Source organism: Myodes glareolus, chromosome 1 (assembly GCF_982192425.1).
Source record: "Myodes glareolus chromosome 1, mMyoGla1.1, whole genome shotgun sequence".
Classification (NCBI taxonomy): domain Eukaryota; kingdom Metazoa; phylum Chordata; class Mammalia; order Rodentia; family Cricetidae; genus Myodes; species Myodes glareolus.
In genome coordinates, this window is record NC_142026.1 from 64927350 (window position 1) to 64947777 (window position 20428).

Genomic DNA, 20428 nt, shown 5'->3' on the forward strand with positions numbered 1-20428 from the left:
TGATCTTTTTCTTTTGCCACTATTAATATTCTTTCTTTATTCTGTATGTTTTGTGTTTTGATTATTATATAGCAAGGGGATTTTTTTGACCCAGTTTATTTTGTGTTCTGTAAGATTCTTGTACATTTATAGTAATATCCTTCTTTATTTTGGGAAAGATTTCTTCTATAATTTTGTTGAATATTTTTCTGGGCCTTTGAACTGTAATTCTTCTCCTTCTTCTACCCTTATTATTCTTAAAAAATATTGAATGCTTCATGAATTTGTGTGTCATCCTTGTGCAGGGGCCATGCTAATCTTCTCTGTATTGTTTCAATTTTAGTATATGTGTTGTTGAAGCGAGCACAAAGTTCCTTTATTGTACATGACTGTTTTAGTTATCTTGGGATTTTTGTTTTTCCATATGAATTTGAGTATTGTTCTTTTAAGTTCTGTGAAGAATTGTGTTTGTATTTTGATTGAAAATGTGTTGAATCTATGGATTGTTTTTGTAGGGTTCCCATTTTTTTTGTATTGGTTCTACCTATACAAGATCCTGGAAGATCTTTTTATTTTCTGGTATCTTTATCTTTTTCAATTTCTTTTTTAATAGAGCTAAATAAAGTTCTTGTCAAACAGGTCTTTCACATCCCAAGATATTTTATATAATCTGAGAATATTGTGAAAAGTGATATTTCTCTGATTTCTTTCTCAGTTTCTCTTTCATTTGTATATAGTAGGGCTACTGATCTTTTTGAGTTGATCTGTAGGAGGAGGGCCCACTTGTTTGTCCTAGCTGCCTGGCTTTCTTAGCCCCAAAATAACCACACAGCAATTGTATTAATTAAATCACAACATGGCCCATCAGCTCTAGTTTCTTTTTGGCTAATTCTTACATCTTAATTTAACTCATTTCTATTAATCTGTGTATCACCACATGGCAGTGGCTTACTGGATAAAATTCTCAGTGTTTGTATCAGGCAGATCCATGGTGTCTCTCCAACTCTTTCCTTCTTCCAGTATTCAGTTCTGTCTTCCCTGCTTACTTAAGTTCTGCCCTATCAACTAGGCTAAGGCAGTTTCTTTATTAACCAAAGGAAAGCAACACAAAGACAGAAGGGCCTCCTACATCATTGATCTTTGGTGTAGGAGGTCATTCTGTCTTTGTGTTGCTTTCACTGGTTGAATAAAGAAACTGACTTGGACTTCTGATAGGGCAGAAAATTAGGTAGGCAGAGTAGACAGAACAAAATTCTGGGGAAAGGGGAAGAGGGACAGACGCTATGAATCTCCTGCCTGAGACGAACATAGGTTAGAATCTTTACCAGCAAGCCACGACCTCATGGTGTTACACAGATTGCTGAAAATGGGTTAGATCAGGATGTGAGAGTTGGCCAATAAGAGACTAGATGTAATAGGCCAGGCAGTAATTTAATTAATACAATTTCTCTGTGGTTATTTTGGGGGTTAAGCTAGCTAGGCAGCAGGATGCAGCCCGCTCCTTTTACTACAGATCTTGTATCCTGCCACATCACTGAAGGTATTTATCAGCCTTAAGCATTCTTTAGTAGAGTTTTGGGTCACTTATGTATACTATCATATCATCTGCAAATAGCAAAAGTTTGATTTCTCCCAAATTTTATCTCCTTGATCTCCTTTTGTTGTCTTATAGGTCTATCTAGAACTTAGATAACTATGTTGAATAGATATGGAGAGAGGAGACAGCCTTGTCTTGTTCCTGATTTTGGTGGAATCACTTTGAGTTTTCCTTTATTTAATTTGATGTTGGCTTTTGACTTGCTGTATACTATTTTCATTATGTTGAGATACGTTCCTTGTGTCTCTAATCTTTCCTAGACCTTTGTTATGAAGCAGTGTTTGATTTTGTTGAATGCTTTTTCAGCATCTAATGAGATGATCATGTGGTTTATTCTTTCACTTTATTTATATGGTGGATTACATTGATAGCTTTCATATATTGTACCATCCCTGCATCTCTTAGATGAAGCTCACTTGATCTCTTGCAGAGGCTACATGGAGTCTCACTAACTCTGCCTTCTTTCTCCCAGCATTCAGTTTAGGTTTTCTACCTTGCTCTACTTTTTTCTATCACAGTACAAGTAGTTTTTTTATTCATTAACCAATAAAAGCAACACATATACAGAAGGGCTTCCTGCACCATTTCCCCTTATCTATCTAAACATAAATGAAGGTTTAAACTTTAACATAGTAAAATTATATATAAAAACCAGGTAGCAAGCAAGAATTACAGCTATAATATTTATATCTACTTTATCTTTTATCATAACTAAGGAAAACTATAGCTATAACTATCTATTTCTACACTCCATCAAATACTCCAAAAGGATATAATATTACCTAAGGAAAGAGGAAATGCCTTGTAAACAACTTCCAAAACTCTAGAATTGACAGAGACATCTCGCTTCCTGGACAGTCACTTACAGTAATTTTGTATCATTGGGGCAACCAAACTTCAGCCCACAGGCTCATAGTATCCAGCAGACTTTTCCATAAAGCAGAATATTTCAAACACTGTTCCACCTATATTGACAGTTTGACAGGTAATTTCTTCTGTGTCCTGCAGAATTTCTGGCAGACTTGTTCATGAAGCAGGAACACTGAAGTTTGTCTCATCTTCTTTAATCAACCTCAGCAGTCATTTCTCTGTGAGTCCTGCATGTCCAGTTCACTCAGCATAACACTAAGCAGTCCAGACAAGAGTAGTTTCTTGCCCAAATGGCTTGTAAACTCCATAAGGAGCCTTTTCAATGCCTATCATTCTCTTGAAGTAGAATGGTGCTCTCAGGAGCAGATATGTCTCACTGTCATGAAAAGTCCTAACTTATTAAAACAGTTCAAACTTCATATTCTGTAGTCTTTGAAAGATTTGTAGAATACCTATCTAACTCAAACATATCTCTGTATATCTAGAAAACTTAACTAACATGACTACAAGCTTGAGTGTTATAGATGATTATTTATTAGCCTATATTTCTTAATTATACATTACATTTATAAATGAACTGAACAAACACAATACCTTAATCAAGAGCAGAATATATGTAAATATATTCTGTATAACTATATATATATATATATATACACACACTGTATAACAAAATTGACCTTAAATTTATATCAATAAACCAAGTTCCATACCAATGTAAATCTCTATAGCATATCCCCCTTTAAATGTAAACAAACATTTAGAACAACATTTGGGAATACAGGCATAGTTCTTTCCAAATTGCTCCCTGTTTTTTGTTGGACGAAATATTTTTGGGTGACCTTTCTGGGGGTCTTGGTCCATTAAATCACATTACTCTGAAAGGATTCCACAGGATCTCATCCTCTGTAACAACAAAAGAAGAACCTCTTTTCCAAAGCAACATATTTAGACTCAAATTCTGAAGTCAAGATACCTTTAAAGTATATACGTTGGTTACTTAGCTCTTTCATAGTCAAAAGTTTAAAGAAAACATAATAATATACATAATCCAGACTCTGTCTATTTTCTATCTTTATATGGCTTATTTTTCTTACTCTATTACTTTTTCTACAAGTTTAATATTTAATTATCTTTATTCCTTTAATCTATGACTGTCTGTATTCTGTCTCTTTAAAGACTCTGTGTTATAATGTCTAAACCATTTAATTCCTTTTATAACTCTCTATACTCTTTATCTTCTCTCTCCCAAGCCGATGTTCATTTTTTAAGCATACTGCATATCATTTAGAGGTCTTTTATGTATGAATCTATCCTATTGTGCATCTGTAATCCTTTTCTGTCCTAGAGAGCTTTTAAAATGGTAAGCAGCTTGGTTGCTGCAGCCCTGGGTGCTGGTTATGCCTCTCTCTGCTTTTCAAAATGGTGAAAGTACCATTACTGGGACTGCTAGGTAGGAGCTATGTTCACTACTTTAACTCTGAGAATGATCAAGCAACACATAAACTCTTTTTATCTGAGCAATAGCTAAATCTGCCATGCAGCACAATGTGTGGACTGGAAATATCTCTGTGTATGGTGATAGGAATCCACCATGCTCTCCTGCCTCTGTACACCTAGTGCACCTGATTATACTATCTTTCCAGTCTGGGAGCACTGAGCCATGGACTTGGTCTCAGTTACTTTGCTCCTGACCCTGATTGGGCACAAAAGTACCCAGGCTCACAAATGCCATTCAAGTGCTCAGCCTCCTGAAAGAGTCAGCGTTTGCACTGGCAGCATGGCCCAGGAAGCTTCTGTTTGAACCCCACACTTTTCCTTTCTTTCTTTCTTTCTTTCTTTCTTTCTTTCTTTCTTTCTTTCTTCCTTTCTTTTGTTATTACTGCTGAGTCAGGACAAACATGGAGCAACAGCTCCATGGCTTCTTCCTGACTCTGCTTCCTTTCTTCCAGCATTCACTTTAGTTTTCCTCACCTAGCTCTACTCTACCCTATTACAGGCCTAAGACAGTTTCTCTATTAACCAATGGTATTTACAGCATACAGAGGGAAATCCCACATCAAATTAACACAGATAAGAAACATACAGTGTTCATAAGTGATAAATGATGTTGTAATTATTAGGATGCCATTGTACAGGCAAAATAATAGCAAGTAAGATAATGATACATATTCTATAAAAGGATGACTTTGATATAGTCTAAAAGACAAAGTATATCATCCTTAATGTTTAATTTTCCTCCCCATGCTTTAAGAGGGTAGAAGGCACTTGCCAATTTCCACAAGTTAGTTTGAACTGAATTGTAAGATTGCAGGACAGGACTTGACATTCCAATTCCATGTCACTGAATAGGTTCATTAACAGAAGATTTCCACAGTTCTATTCAAATTATACCATTTCCATCTTAAGTCTGAGTGAAAATATTCTCCTTGAGGGCTCCAGTGCAGGGCTCCAGTGCATGACATCTCCTTGGGAGATATTAAAAACAGTCAAGGCTTCTCTTACACTGTTACTAGCGTACCCAATCAAATTCCTTGTTGGTAATGCATATCTCACAGAATTGTAGATTTATGAAATGAGTATCATTAATCTCTTATCCTTTAAAACTACATGCACGAAGCATATAAAACTTATTATGATAGTCTTTGGTAGTATTAATTATGGATAGCCATACTTGAGAGGTTATATTTAGGTATTGAATTTCATTTCCAGCACAAATAGGAATTACCTGTAGTCCAACAGTGTAATTTTCAATCACATTACACTCCTCCATTGGCTGAGCAAAACATTGGTTGTCATAATGTCCAGGTAGCCAAGAAGATTCATTAATCACTAAAGGAATATCCATATCTCCCCAACTTACTCATATGTTAATTTGAGGATTGGGAATAAAAGCCCAGTATATATAGCTTGCCTGTTACCTGTATAATTTTCACAAATAAGTATAGCAAGGAACAGATCTTTAGCATTCAGGTTTCTGAATCATTCACTTCCCTTTTGTCATAAATCTTAAGCTGTCCCCAGGTGGGAGGATTCGCTGTGTGCTCCAAAGCCCCTTTGTTTCCCAGAGGCATCTCAGTAGCTGTAGCATCCTCCTGTTCCCATCAGGTTTTTATCAGTTTTGATTGGATCCACAATGTTTCATCCTCTACAGAAACAAGCATAACCTTGGCCCTAATTCAGTGCTTTACCTTGACTATTTTAATGTTAAAACATTTATTTATTTTTTTATTCTTTTTTTAAAGTAAATTTTATTAAATTATAAAAGTTTCCATTTCCGCCCCCCCTCCCAACACCCTCCCACTCCCCCCACTCCCCCTCCTCCTCCCTCTTCGTCCCCCAGGGCAGTCAGGGTTTCCTGCCCTGTGGGAAGTTCCAGTTCCTTCCCCCTCCCTCCAGGTCCAGGAAGGTGAGTGTCCAAACAGACTGGATCCCCAAAATCCAGTATATGTAGAGGAAACCGGTCCCGGTGTCATAGTCAATGGCTTTTCAGAAAGACTTCGGGCCAGCCACAGTCAGAGAATCTGGCCAAATTCCGAGAATCTGGTTAGATCACGTCCTCGTTCAGTCCCAGTCCAACTGGCCTTGGTAAACTCTCATCAGATCCGTTCCCTTGTATCAGTGGGTGATAGCATCCCTCGCAGTACTGATTTCGTTTTTCATGTTCTTCCTCCTTCTGCTCCTCATTTGGACCTTGGGGGGGCTCAATCCGGTGCTCCAATGTGGGTCTCCGACTGTATCGCCGTCCTTCGCCAGATGAAGGATTTATGGTGATAAGCAAAATATACATCAGTATGGTCATGGGCCACGGCCGATTCAGGCACCCTCTCCTCTGTCCAGAGAGCAATCTGGGGGATCTCTCCTTGGACCTGGGATCCCATATATAATCAAGTCTCCTGTAAACCCTAAAATGACTCCCTTAGTTGAAATATATTCTTCCCTGATCCCATATTCATCCTTCCTTACTCCCCCCCCCATCCCAGGCCACCGAGCTTTTCCCTTTCCTCCCCTACTCCCTTCTCTCTAACCCTCTCCCCTTCCATCAACCCTCCCACCCCCCCATGCACCCGAGGTTACCTGGGACTCTTGTCTATTTCCTACCTCCTGGTGGATAGCTAAATAATCTTCATCAGGTTCATCTTCTTATTTAGCTTCTCTAGGATCACGAATAATAGGCTCAAAGACCTTTAATTATGGTTAGAATCCACTTATGAGTGAATACATACCGTGTTCCTCTTTTTGGGTCTGGCTTACCTCACTCAGTAAAGCGTTTTCTATTTCCATCCATTTGCATGCAAAATTCAAGATGTCATTGTTTTTTACCGTTGAGTAAAACTCTAATGTATATATGTTCCATACCATTTTTAACCATTCTTCTATTGAGGGGCACCTAGGCTGTTACCAGGTTCTGGCTATTACAAATAGTGCTGCTATGAACATAGTAGAACAAATGCTTTTGTAGTATGTTAGGGAATCTTTAGGGTATATACCCAAGAGTGGAATTGCTGGGTCCTGAGGGAGGTTGACTCCCAGTTTCCTGAGAAACCGCCGCACTGATTTCCACAGTGGCTGCACGAGTTTGCATTCCCACCAACAATGTATGAGTGTTCCCCTCACCCCACATCCTCTCCAGCATAGGCTATCGTTGGTGTTTTTGACTTTAGCTATTCTGACAGGTGTAAGATGGTATCTCAAAGTGGTTTTGATTTGCGTTTCCCTGATCGCTAAGGAGGTTGAGCATGACCTTAAGTGTCTTCTGGCCATTCGAAGTTCATCTGTTGTGAATTCTCTGTTAAGTTCAGTACCCCATTTTTTAATTGGGTTAATTAGAGTTTTAGTGCCTAGTTTCTTGAGTTCTTTGTATATTTTGGAGATCAGACCTTTGTCTGATGAGGGGTTGGTGAAGATCTTCTCCCAGTCAGAAGGCAGCCTTTTTGTCCTACTGACAGTGTCCTTTGCTTTACAGAAGCTTCCCAGTTTCAGTAGATCCCATTTATTCATTGTTTCTCTTATTGTCTGTGCTGCTGGGGTCCTACTTAGGAAGAGGCCTCCTGTGCCTAAATCTTGTAGACTACTTCCCACTTTCTCTTCTATCAGGTTCAAAGTGGACGGATTAATGTTGATGCCTTTAATCCATTTGGACTTGATTTTGGGTCAAGGAAGAAATAAAGAAAGAAATTAAACTCTTCCTTGAAGTTAATGAAAACAAAGACACAACATACTCAAACCTATGGGACACTATGAAAGCAGTGCTAAGAGGAAAGTTCATAGCACTAAGTGCACAATTAAAGAAAGCGGAGAAAGCACACATTGGAGACTTAACAGCACACTTGAAAGATCTAGAAAAAAAAGAAGCTGATTCACCCAGGAGGTCTAGAAGACTGGAAATAATCAAACTGAGGGCTGAAATCAACAAAATAGAAACAGAGAAAACAATCCAAAGAATCAATGAATCAAAAAGCTGGTTCTTGGAGAAAATCAACAAGATTGACAAACCCCTATCCAAGTTAATCAAACGGCAGAGAGAGAACATGCAAATTAATAAGATCAGAAATGAAAAGGGGGACATAACCACAGACACAGAGGAAATTCAAAGAATCATTAGATCTTACTATGAAAGTTTATATGCCACAAAGTTGGAAAATGTAAAAGAAATGGACATTTTTTAAGATAAGTACCATATACCAAAGTTTAACCAAGAACAGGTGAACAATCTAAATAGACCTGTTAGTCGCGAAGAATTAGAAGCTGTTATCAAAAATCTCCCTACCAAAAAAAGCCCAGGACCAGATGGTTTCAATGCAGAATTCTACCAGAACTTCCAGGAAGAGCTAATACCTATACTCCTTAACGTATTCTACAATATAGAAACAGAAGAGTCACTGCCTATCTCCTTTTATGAAGCTACAGTTACCCTAATACCAAAACCACACAAAGACACAACCAAGAAAGAGAATTACAGGCCAATCTCACTCAAGAACATCGACGCGAAAATTCTCAATAAAATACTGGCAAAACGAATCCAAGAGCACATTAGAAAAATTATCCATTATGATCAAGTCGGCTTCATTCCAGAGATGCAGGGCTGGTTCAACATACGCAAATCTATCAATGTAATCCATCATATAAATAAACTGAAAGAAAAAAAACCATATGATCATCTCACTAGATGCTGAAAAAGCATTTGACAAAATTCAACACCCATTTATGATAAAGGTGTTGGAGAAACTGGGGATACAAGGATCATACCTAAATATAATAAAAGCAATATACAACAAGCCGACAGCTAACATCAAACTGAATGGAGAGAAACTCAAAGCCTTTCCACTAAAATCAGGAACGCGACAAGGCTGTCCCCTCTCTCCATACCTCTTCAATATAGTGCTTGAAGTTCTAGCAATAGCAATAAGACAACATAAGGAGATCAAGGGGATTCGTATTGGAAAGGATGAAGTTAAACTTTCGTTATTTGCTGACGATATGATAGTTTACATAAGTGACCCCAAAAACTCTACCAAAGAACTCCTACAGCTGATAAACACCTTTAGTAACGTGGCAGGATACAAGATCAACTCCAAAAAATCAGTGGCCCTCCTATACACAAAGGATAAAGAAGCAGAGAGGAAAATCAGAGAAGCATCACCTTTCATGATAGCCACAAATAGCATAAAATATCTTGGGGTTACTCTAACCAAGGAAGTGAAAGACCTATTTGACAAAAACTTTAAGTCTTTGAAGAAAGAAATTGAGGAGGTTACCAGAAAATGGAAAGACCTCCCCTGCTCTTGGATTGGGAGAATCAACATAGTAAAAATGGCAATTCTACCAAAAGCAATCTATAGATTCAATGCAATCCCCATCAAAATCCCATCAAACTTCTTCACAGACCTTGAGAGAACAATAATCAACTTTATATGGCAAAACAAAAAACCCAGGATAGCCAAAACAATCTTATACAATAAAAGAACTTCTGGAGGCATTACCATCCCTGACTTCAAACTCTATTATAGAGCTACAGTATTGAAAACAGCTTGGTATTGGCATAACAACAGAGAAGTCGACCTATGGAATCGAATAGAAGACCCAGATATTAACCCACAAACTTATGAACACCTAATTTTCGACAAGGGAGCTAAAGGTATACAATGGAAGAAGGAAAGAATCTTTAACAAATGGTGCTGGCATAACTGGATGTCAACCTGTAAAAAAATGTTAAAACCTTTATGATACATGGCCTGACTATTTTTCAGCATTTTTTCTATGGTTTACTTTCCTAAACAAGTATAATTTCTATGTAAAACTAAGCACACTCCATATACCCACAGCTAAATGAATTACCCGTAGTCATCTATGAAGCCTTTATGGAGATTAGCAAAGAATTTCAAAGTTTGTCCAAATGTGTTGTAGAGCAACAGACATCATAGGGTGTCTAGACCCAATGATTTATCTGTATCACAATCCTCTTGTTTGGAGCTCATTGATCATTTCAAAAAGTGAGGTGGAAAGATTGTGAGAGACCAGGATGTCTACTGTGAGTTTCTGTCTTCTATATATTACAAGGAAGCTGTACTCAAGTATTCTCAGCTATATGTCTGCCTAAACAAGACCCAAGCAACAACAACACAAACTTGCATGCTAGCATGAATGAGGCAATCTTCCAGTGCTCCACCAGTAAAAGATACAGTAGCTAATGAATTCCAAGAAAGGGAGAATGAATCTCTATGGATGAACTTCTGTTGTATTACTCAAACCCAAATGGTCAGCTATAAACACATGAACACATGAGCAGCACTAAATGGGTGCAGCGGATAGTATTTATATATTCATCAATTTATATAAATAGATGTATAATAATAATAGTAATTACAGAAGAGGCATGAATTAGAGGGAAAGTAGAAGGTATCTGAGGAGGTAAAGGGTGAGACTGAGGAATGGAAATGATGTATGAACAATAAGCATGTACTGTAAAAATTTAAAAAGAAGTGAAAATACAAGAGTGTTAGTAAGAGTATGAGAACAAGAAATAGCTGCCATGGGAGTAATCATGGAGGTAGTTTGAGGAGCCTCATCTGAGATCACTCTACAGCTCTGGGCAACATTATTGAGAAAACTTCTCTCAATCCCCAGCACATAGGAAATGTATGTTCTATAGCTTTATAAGGGCAGAGGGAAGTTTCACACCATGTGTTTATTTCAGTATAGTGTAAGAGACAAGGGACATGGAGGGATCAAGTATTGTGTATGGAGAGTATACTAGTCACACACAGATATTTCTTATACTCTCTGTCCTAGAGTGAACTGCAGGAGATGTGGTCTGATCAAAACAGTGGGAACATAGTCTAAAACTGCAGATTCATGTCCTAACAAGAAATTGTGTAGATCATGCCTTGACAGTGGATGGGAACTCAAGAGTATGGCTGAAATCTTCTAATATAGGAGCCTGATATGGGACTAGGATTTGTTCTTCCAGCCTAAAGGGAGAGGACAGAGAGGAGCCAATGTCCAGTATGAGGAAGCCCTTGGTGAACTAGAAGCAGTAAGGAGAGTCAGAAACAGATTATTTTGTAGTCAAAGTTTTTCGTAATTGGAATTCAATTCACATTTTCAGAATGATATGAAAATATCATATTTTCTGAAGACTGATATTCCCAACAGGGTTTCCCTCTAACTGAAAATCAGAGCAGGGTGGTTCATTAAAATTACTCAGTGTGTAGCTTCCAGGGCTGACATGCTGAGTTCAATTCCAAGGTTCAAGTTGGTGGAAGGGGCAACCAATTCCCGCATGTCTTTTATCCACCTTGTATGTTCAGTATTTTTCTACCCACACATCAATGTGTACCTAAGTAAACACACACATATTCTCTCTCATACATGCACATAGAATGCATAAGTAACTGTATACTAAAACTCAAGCAGTGGTATTAGCCTATTTTGCTATCTATGTACATGAGATTCCTTTAAAAATCAGTGCCCTTGTATAATCATTTACTCATTCATCCACAGATGTCTCAGCTTTTTCTAGGCATTGGAATGTATCAAAACAGCAGGAACATTATGTCTTCCCAAAGCCCTAGTTGCAGTGGACTGGAAGGCAGTCACGCAATTAGAAGGTGAATTCAGGAGTTGGCTAGATCCGTAATGGGAACAAGGAAGAGAATGAGAAAGGTGGTTTGTGAGATGACACAGTGTTTAGTAGCACTTGTTGCTCTTCCCAGCCAATCTGAGTTCAGTTCCCAGAGTCTATGTGAAGAGGAATCACTACCTCATCTAACTCCAACTCTAGGGTATTTCATACAATTTCACCCAATAGTCAAGTTGGTATCTCTTTCTGAGTCTCAGCATAGACACTCAAGCTGTACTGGTACCCAGGCCATTAGCCAATGGTTCTGATGGGCTTATGAGTTTTCACAGGACAGCTAAGGTCTCCAAGAGGAGTAACAAAGGCCATACGTCCTGCTGATGAGTGCATGTCCACAGGGATAAAGTTGAGTAAAAATTCTCTCCTGCAGGAAATAGTAACAGATAGTGCTGATCCTGAGAGCTGTCCTGTCCCACTGTCAGGACCTTGTTCATACTGAGGCTACTTTATCTTCATGGCAACATTTATTTGCATGCTATCATTTGGAAAATGAGACACAGAAACCCCAGTGTATTCATCTGCTTCACAGAGGCCATGTGTTACAAACTTCAATTCTATGTATAGCCATGTATACAGTGTCTTTGAGGCCTTCTCAGGTATCCGTGGAGGAAGTAGAGCTATTTTCCAGAGATGTTAATCTCAATCATTGGCAACTTGAGAGGATAGCTTCCTGGAAATAAAAGCAAATGGACAGTCAGATTTGACTCTAGCACTAAACTATTTGCCTTGGGGGATTTTGCGCAAATTTTCAGGACTCTGCAAGCCAGCTGCTGGACAGGAAATCATGTGCTTTCTGAAATGCTGTTGCCACTACTCCAGAAAGACAAAGGGCAAAGCTTTACTTTCTCCCTTCCAAGATTCTACATCTAACACAGGGCTCCCTTTGCACAAGAAGTCACCATTTCAAACAACTTTATCATCGATCTCTCATCTTACCTCACTGTACTCCTTAGAGAAGTAATCCTTTCAGGGATTGACCTTAGATCTTGGGTATGAGTAGCAATGGTCTTGTATGGAAAATGTTAAAGTAAAAATCCCTAACCTAGTTCTGCCTAATACACCTCTACCTTTTACCAGTAATATTTTTTCTCTGAAAACATCAATCAGGGAGTGCTGGAGAGATCATGTAGTTTTTAAGAGCAATGATTATTCTTTTAAAGGGTTGAAGTTCTGTACCCAGGACATCCATGGCAACTCATAAGCAATCTATATTTCCATTTCCAGGGGATTCGATGGTACCTTCTGGCTTCTGTGGTCATCTTGTGTACTTGTGGTTCACAGATATACATTAAGTGAAATACCTGAAGTAAAATAACAAACACATGGAAAGAAACAAAATGAAAGAAAGGAAGCAAGAAAGTAAGTAGGTAAGGAAGAAATAGGGGGAGGAAGAAAACAGTAACCCATCTTTTAAGAAATATCTTTTTATGTTCATTACCTGTGAAAGACAGAACATTATAGGCCAAAACAATTATTTTGCTACTAACTCAGCTGTACCCCATATTCTTTCCTTTACTACAACATTCTAAAACTCACTTGCCTTTTGGAGACCTGTGACACATCTCAGTCACCATTAAACACCTGCAAAACTTGGACCATGTTATGATCCAAACTGCTCATTTAGCTGAATGACAGACATGCTCCTGGTTTCATGTTTGAGATTTCTGAACACAGAAGTCCCAAGGACTATATGTGGGTGCTTCTCAGGGAAACTCTTAATCTATCCTATCTGTAGGACTTCCTTAAGCATTATTGCCTTGGAGAGCACTGGCACAGGCTTGGCAGTGGACATCAGTACAATAGGGGAGACACTTCATTTTTGGTAAAGATATGGGTCAGTAACATCCTGGAGAGACAATGGTCATCTGACTCCAGATCCTAGGTCTGTACCACCATGCTCTGCAGCTCAGTTCACACATGGCAAAAACTGTTTCTCCCACACAGCACAGGAAACCCATTGTCTCTGAGCACTCAAGTCTTCCTGCATTGGCCTGTGATTCATCTTCTGCCTGGTTTTCTAAGAACAGGGATTGGGGGTGGATGTTAGAAAGGACAACAGTGGTTGAAAGAGGCCTTTGCATGTGTCAGAGGTCACATAGCAGGCCATCTTCTCTCTGTTGCCTGCACAGGCACAGCACTGCTACGCAAAGCCACCATCACAAGCAACAACTCCAACCCCATGGAGGTTAAAGATTGTAGCAATAACGTTTGTGCATGAGAGTCAACCACAACTTACCTGTGGAGGAAAAATGGTCAGTCTCAGCGAAGGTGAAAGAGTGAAACTGTCAAAAGGCAATGGGACTCTCATTTTAATGAATGCCACAACTGGCAAGGATTATATAAGTGTAAAACCAGAAACTAAATGAGTGACATCACATTCAATCTGAACATTTGCCCGTAAGTATTTTGTTTCATCAATGCTACAACTTCCTAAATGCAGATGTCTAAAACCAGAACACTTGGCCTGCCTTTGGTTCATGACACAGACCCACCACATAGACGCGTAGGCTGGCCTGGGAATTCTGGTCTATCCCCATGCAACCGGAACCAACACTGAGCTAGAATGTGCTGGAGGGACTTCTCCTGCCTAAGAGGCTCATGGTGATGGACACAGGGGACATTTCTGATTCAGTCTCAGTGCACACATGAGGGTACACTGTATGTTGTGTTGGAGATGCATCATGGATGATACATGATTACTGTTCTACCAATCTGTACCCAAGCTCTTTGTGGGACCTGCTCAACTAAGGTTATGCCAGAGATATGATAGCCTTCTATACACAAGAATTTTCCATTTGCTCTTCTCACATCACATTCTGCTTTACCCTTTTTGCTCCAGGGTAAAATCAAAACCTTTTCATGTATTTACTCATGTATCCAGGATGAGACCTCAACCTCTTCTGCCATGTTGCCTCTCACCCAGCTGCACACCATTCTTGTCTTCTCAATGGGAATCCCCAGATATTCTACCAAGATCACTTTATCACCCAAATCACTGCTAATAATTGAAAATATTATATCTACCTTGTCCTGAACTTTATCATTGGCATCAATAGTTCAAAAGTGAAGAAAATTACAGGTTTTAGGAAGTGGAACCCCGAAATGACAGCATTGACCTTTGGGGTAAACCCTTGGTTTTATGTATAGATACAAAAATTAATTCCCAACATGAGTCATGGGCACAAACAAATCCCAATCCTTTTATGAGAGTCCAGATTTGATTCTTCCTCCTCTCTTTGTATGTTTTATTTCTGTTGGATGACTCTGGGCTGGTTTTGGAATGTGTAATGTGGGTTCCTCCCTAGAGAGAGGAACTTCCCAGGAAGAGACTTTACTTAAAGGTTTAGTAGATTTTTCTTCCGTCACTAACTTATGCTTTCACATACATTTCATTTGCTTTCATAATCACCATGACCCAGAAGTACTCCCCCAAACTCTGAACTATGCTCATGTTCCTTTACCCCAGATGCTTCCAGATCCTGTCTTGTCTCAGGTGGTCATTGTCTTCTGCTCTGATTTCAATGGATCCAAAAGAGTCAGGTGATAAATGTGCCTGGCAGGCCTCTCCTGATTCTGGATAAAACTTATGTTTTGATGGCACTGTTCAGTTAGATCTTCACAATGTCTTTGGTGTACATCTGAGTGTTATTGAACTTAGCATCCAGGAAGTGGGAAGAGTGATACTCGGGGTAGATACCTTGTGCAGTACCCTGGCTCTGTGTGGACAGCCACACTTGTGATGACCGTAACAAACAGAGAGGAACACTGAGGTGGAGAACAAGGAGCTTCCTGAGGAATCTCCCCATGGAGGAGGTGGCCTTAACAGTTTGAAACAGTGTCCTTGTTAGCCTTAGCGGCTACCTTGACACAGCCCAAATCCACCTGGGTAGAAAACAGAGTCTTTAGGCACAGGCCCAGACAGAAAAACAGATTAGTGACCTTCCTGCTCTGCTCCCTAGATTCAGTTCCCAAAGACCTGTCCCAAAGCACAAGTTGTAATTTTAGAGCATGAGATTGGATCTTGGTGGGTGAAATACAGCCTGAGAGAGACCTTGGCAGGTAGGAGCCAGAGGTCGCACAGAGATGAGAGACAAATATGTTGTGTAGACAGAGCTTTAGAGGAAAGTTTATTAAGAAAAGGAGAGAGAGAGAGAGAGAGAGAGAGAGAGAGAGAGAGAGAGAGGAGATAGACAGAGGTTCAAAGGCCTGTTTGTCACTTTAGAGAACAGTGGAAAGAGCAGGAATGGACGGAGCTTACCTCTGCACCTATGTGCACCTAGGTGCAGAGTAAGTAGTAACATAGGAGCCATGGGATTCTGGGCAGGCCAGGGTAGGTGATAGGAGGCAGACCAGCATAATGCCTGAACCCTAATATTCCTATGTTTTTCGTATCATAAAATGGTGGGGAAATTTTCTTATCATAAAATGGTGGTGATAGAAAGAAGGACAGGGATGGGAGCTCCAGGTTCCTAAGGAAGCTTCTGCTGATCTGGAGCATTGGTCATTTCGGGGGTACCTGAGAATGCTGGGGTTCTGGCCATGTTATAGGGTATCTTGTGGCTTCACTGCTATCCAGGCTGTGTCGAACCATCTGTGCCTCTTGGACACGGCAAGATGTTGCATTAACAAAAGACAAGGTTATGTCTAGGGCAAAATTTTTTTCTTAGGTCCTGGTAGTAGAAGAGGGGGGAGTTACTGACCTATTTGAGGTGAAACCAAGTTGACTTCCTGGAAGTTACAAGAATTGTCAAAAAGGTTTCGGTTAGAGACGTTAACACTCGGTCTTTTAACCATAAAACTTTGATGAATGTTTTTAGTACAATGAAAAGCACCTTTTAAGTCTATAGTTAGGAAACAGCCAAAGGGAATTTGAGATCTTGTGCTTGTAGTTATGATTGCATAGTGGTATAGTATGGTGTTTAGACTTAGTATTGCTCTAGGAGAGAGGCCTATGACCGGAATTTTATACAGAAAACTGAGAAGGTTGTTGAAGTCTTGGTTGCTGCTTATAAGCTGGCAGAACTACTAGTTGTAAAATGGCAGAGATTTAGGGGAATAAATTTTAATGAAAAAAATGACAAAGACTTACTTGCTTTGCTACCTGCACAGTCACTTCCCAGGGTCCTCCATGGTCACTGAGGGCAATATCAGTCTTTTGCTGTTAGGTCTAGGCCTGTCAGGATTCTGAAAACCTTGTAGATTAAGAGCTTCCTAAAACTCTAATTAACCCAATTAAAAAATGGGGTACTGAACTGAACAGAGAATTCACAACAGATGAACTTTGAATGGCCAAAAGGCACTTAAGGTCATGCTCAACCTCCTTAACGATCAGGGAAATGCAAATCAAAACAACTTTGAGATATCATCTTACACCTGTCAGAATAGCCAAACTCAAAAACACCAACGATAGCCTATGCTGGAGAGGATGTGGGGTGAGGGGAACACTCATCCATTGTTGGTGGGAATGCAAACTCGTGCAGCCACTGTGGAAATCAGTGTGGCGGTTTCTCAGGAAACTGGGAGTCAACCTCCCTCAGGACCCAGCAATTCCACTCTTGGGAATATACCCAAGAGATACCCTAACATACTACAAAGGCATTTGTTCAACTATGTTCATAGCAGCACTATTTGTAATAGCCAGAACCTGGAAACAACCTAGGTGCCCCTCAATAGAAGAATGGTTAAAAAAGGTGTGGAACATATACACATTAGTGGTGCCAGGAGCTAGCATGCCTCCCTAATAGGAAAGGCCTTAATTAAATATTTTAAATGCCATATTCTCTAGTTCTCTAAGCATTTGAGGACTATCTATTGCCTCTCCAGTTTGATTGCAACTGGTTTTAACTTAGTAGGTCAGATTTATGTTTGCAAAGGACCAAGAAGTAAAGAAAAATTCCCATTTGCAGTAGAAACTTAACACTGAAAACTGACGGTAGTGAAGGTCGCTCTTGCAAACAGCTTTTGGGAAAGGGCTGGGTGTTGCAAATATCTAAGCTAGCCTTTGCTAGTCTGAAATAGATCTTTACAACCTTAAATTTTTATCATTATATGGAGCATATTTTAAAGCAGAGTTTAATCACTTATACAGTATATTGCAAAGAATTTAATCACACATTTTATCATTATTCAAAAGTACATACCATCTTAAAAAGCTTAAGACTTGTTTTCTTAGTCTAGGAGGAGTTACAAAAACAGAGCTCATTAGGACCGTTTAATTTTTTTCTTGTTAACAGTAGGTACATACACATACGTTAAACAGGAATTGAGTAAAAGAAGAAAGAGAATTAGTGTGTGTTGAGCAAGATAAAGTTGACTTCTCCATCTCAGGGCATTAAAGAGAGAGAGATTAGACAGACATAAGAATGTCTTTGGGGAGAAGAAAAAGAAATAAAGTAGAGAATCAAAACCACCAGTGAACTAAAAAGCAGGTTTGTTGCAGGAGGGAGAGGGCAGATTCGCTACAGGTGTAGCAGGCTGGTGGGGTCTCTGTGTGAAGAGGGTGTCATTGGTGGTCCCTACCAAAAAGCATGCCACTGCACAACAGTCAGTGTTGGGAGGGAATTAGAGACAATGCCACAAAATGAAGGTGAGGGATGAGCAAAGAATGAATGAACTCTGCCTGGCAGGCACTTTTAAAGGCAGAGACCAGGGTATGCTGCGGCCACTGCACAGAGTGTACCCACACCCTGTCACACTATTGCCCAGAGGGGAGACAGGTACAGTGCAGCAGCCCTGAGCAAGTCCTAGACATTCTGGTGTGTGTGTGTGTGTGTGTGTGTGTGTGTGTGTGTGTGTGTGTGCAGAGTCAGAGCAGTAGCTGCACACCTGGGTGGCCAGCACTGGGAGAAAGAGCAGAAGGAGGGCTCATTAGGTTTTAACCTTGGCAGTTGTGTTGTAGGACCTGCTCTTAGCCAAGGTGGAATCTACCCATGTGTTACAAGGCACTTCATAGAATTTAAGGTATATCCACGCATGCAGGGTACATATAACTCAGGCATTCAAAACAGAATCACAAACAAGTGGCCAAACCATATGTACATTACTTCTTCATATGTAAACAAGCAGAAACATCCTTACATATGCTGTTCATCTCAGGTCAGGAAAGAAGGACCTGCCCACCCATTGGGCAGGTTGGTGCTGTGGCAGGGACAGGACATGAAGAAGAGGGAGGCATTTTGAACAGGAGATCGAGATGCCTAGTGAAACAGAATATTCCCAGGCAGAGAGAGGATTCTGCCCGCTCAGGCAGCTGTTGCAGGAGGGTGAGGGCAGACAGAAGCAGCAGCACAGACAGGAGGAAGAATAGAATTCTCCAACACTTAGATAGAAAAATTGATTGTATGCATGGTAACTCCTTCCTTTTACCCAGCCACTGGCAGAAGTTAGAAAGGTCCAGTAAAACTTCGGGATGTAAAAAGCCTTTAGGTGGCCAATTTGAGTACAGAGGCAAAAGAGCGAAAGACATACTAGTGGAGAGGATGGGCTTATGGTTTTTGTCACCTTTTCCCCATGAACAAGGCAAGAAGATCCAATGACCCTTTTTCAAGCAAGGATCAGTGATACTGGCTCAGGCCGTTAATTTGGTCACTGGCAAAAAAACGGGGTCCAAGAGGCCATGAAGTCCGAAAGGCATGAAGCCCGAATGAGAAGGCATGAAGAAGAAAGACTGTGTAGACCAAAAGACCCATATGACTGAGAACAGATGAAAGTAGAATGCCCGAAGGACCCACAGGTCCAAGAAGCAAAGACACAAATCCCTGTGTTAAAGCAGGGGACGCTAAGGTGCTAGACCATAAAGCCCCACTTGTAGGAAGTGCCAGTGGTGATTGTCAGCAAAATCCGATTGGGGGCAGGGAGGAATCTACCAATCTTAGCTGGTGCTGTGCTTATTATCCCAGCAGATGGTGATCTGGAAAGCGGCCAGTCAGTCTATGGACAAGATTCCCGCATATTCCAGTCTGCCCACTTGCAGAGCCTGGTAGAGGCTGGCACCCCTGTATTTATACGGCATGAGACTGAACCTTGGAGTTTGTAAAACTGCCTGGTGGGAGTCAGAGGCTGTGTGGAAGATGAGAGACAAATAAGCCATGCAGACAAAACTTAAGCGGAATATTTATTGAGAAAAAGGGGAAGGAGGAAGAGAGTTAGAGAGAGACATAGAGAGAATAGCAAGAGAGACAGAAGTGCAAAGGCCTGTTTGTTACTTCAGACATCAGAGAAAAGAGATCAGGAACGAGTGGAGCCTATCCCTTAAAGAGACCTTTTGCACCTGTATGCCGACTAAGCAGTGACATAGCAGCCATGGGATTCTGGGCTGGCTAGCTAAGTGACAGGAGGCAGGCCATCATAATATCTGAATCCTAACACAAGGTTTCCTAGTTCATCAGCTGCCTTATAGGACTCTTGGGCCTTGTCTGTAATCCTGGCTGACCTCTTATGATCAGGTACAGGTCATACTAGTCAGAAGAACATAGACTTCCTGCTGCATCAAACACCAAGCCAACAACCAGAAGGTCAACTCTCAACATGGACAGAGACTCCAAACTAGATCAGATGTTATGCTGGCTATCAGAAATCAAGGCCTCAAAGGTTAGAAGACCAAAGAGAAAACTGAAACAAAAGAATAAAACACAGATCCTACAAAGACAAACTCAGAAATTAGGTCCTAGACCTAACCACTCCAAACCCAGAAGCCTGTTTAGGTTTACCAGTGTAAGAATACAATCAGCAACTGCTGGGCAGTGGTGGCACACGCCTTTAATCCCAGCATTCGGGAGTCAGAAGCAGGTGGTTCTCTGTGAGTTTGAAGACAGCTTAGTCTACAAGAGCTAGGTCCAGGACAA

At 40.3% G+C, this 20428-nt stretch overlaps 1 non-coding gene across 1 annotated transcript; it reads right to left on the reverse strand.

Moving 5' to 3' along the window:
- Nucleotides 1–239: 239 nt before the first annotated feature.
- Nucleotides 240–346, reverse strand: LOC125399837 (U6 spliceosomal RNA). Its single transcript, XR_007231793.2, has one exon. It is a non-coding gene; the product is annotated as a U6 spliceosomal RNA (small nuclear RNA).
- Nucleotides 347–20428: the final 20082 nt, after the last annotated feature.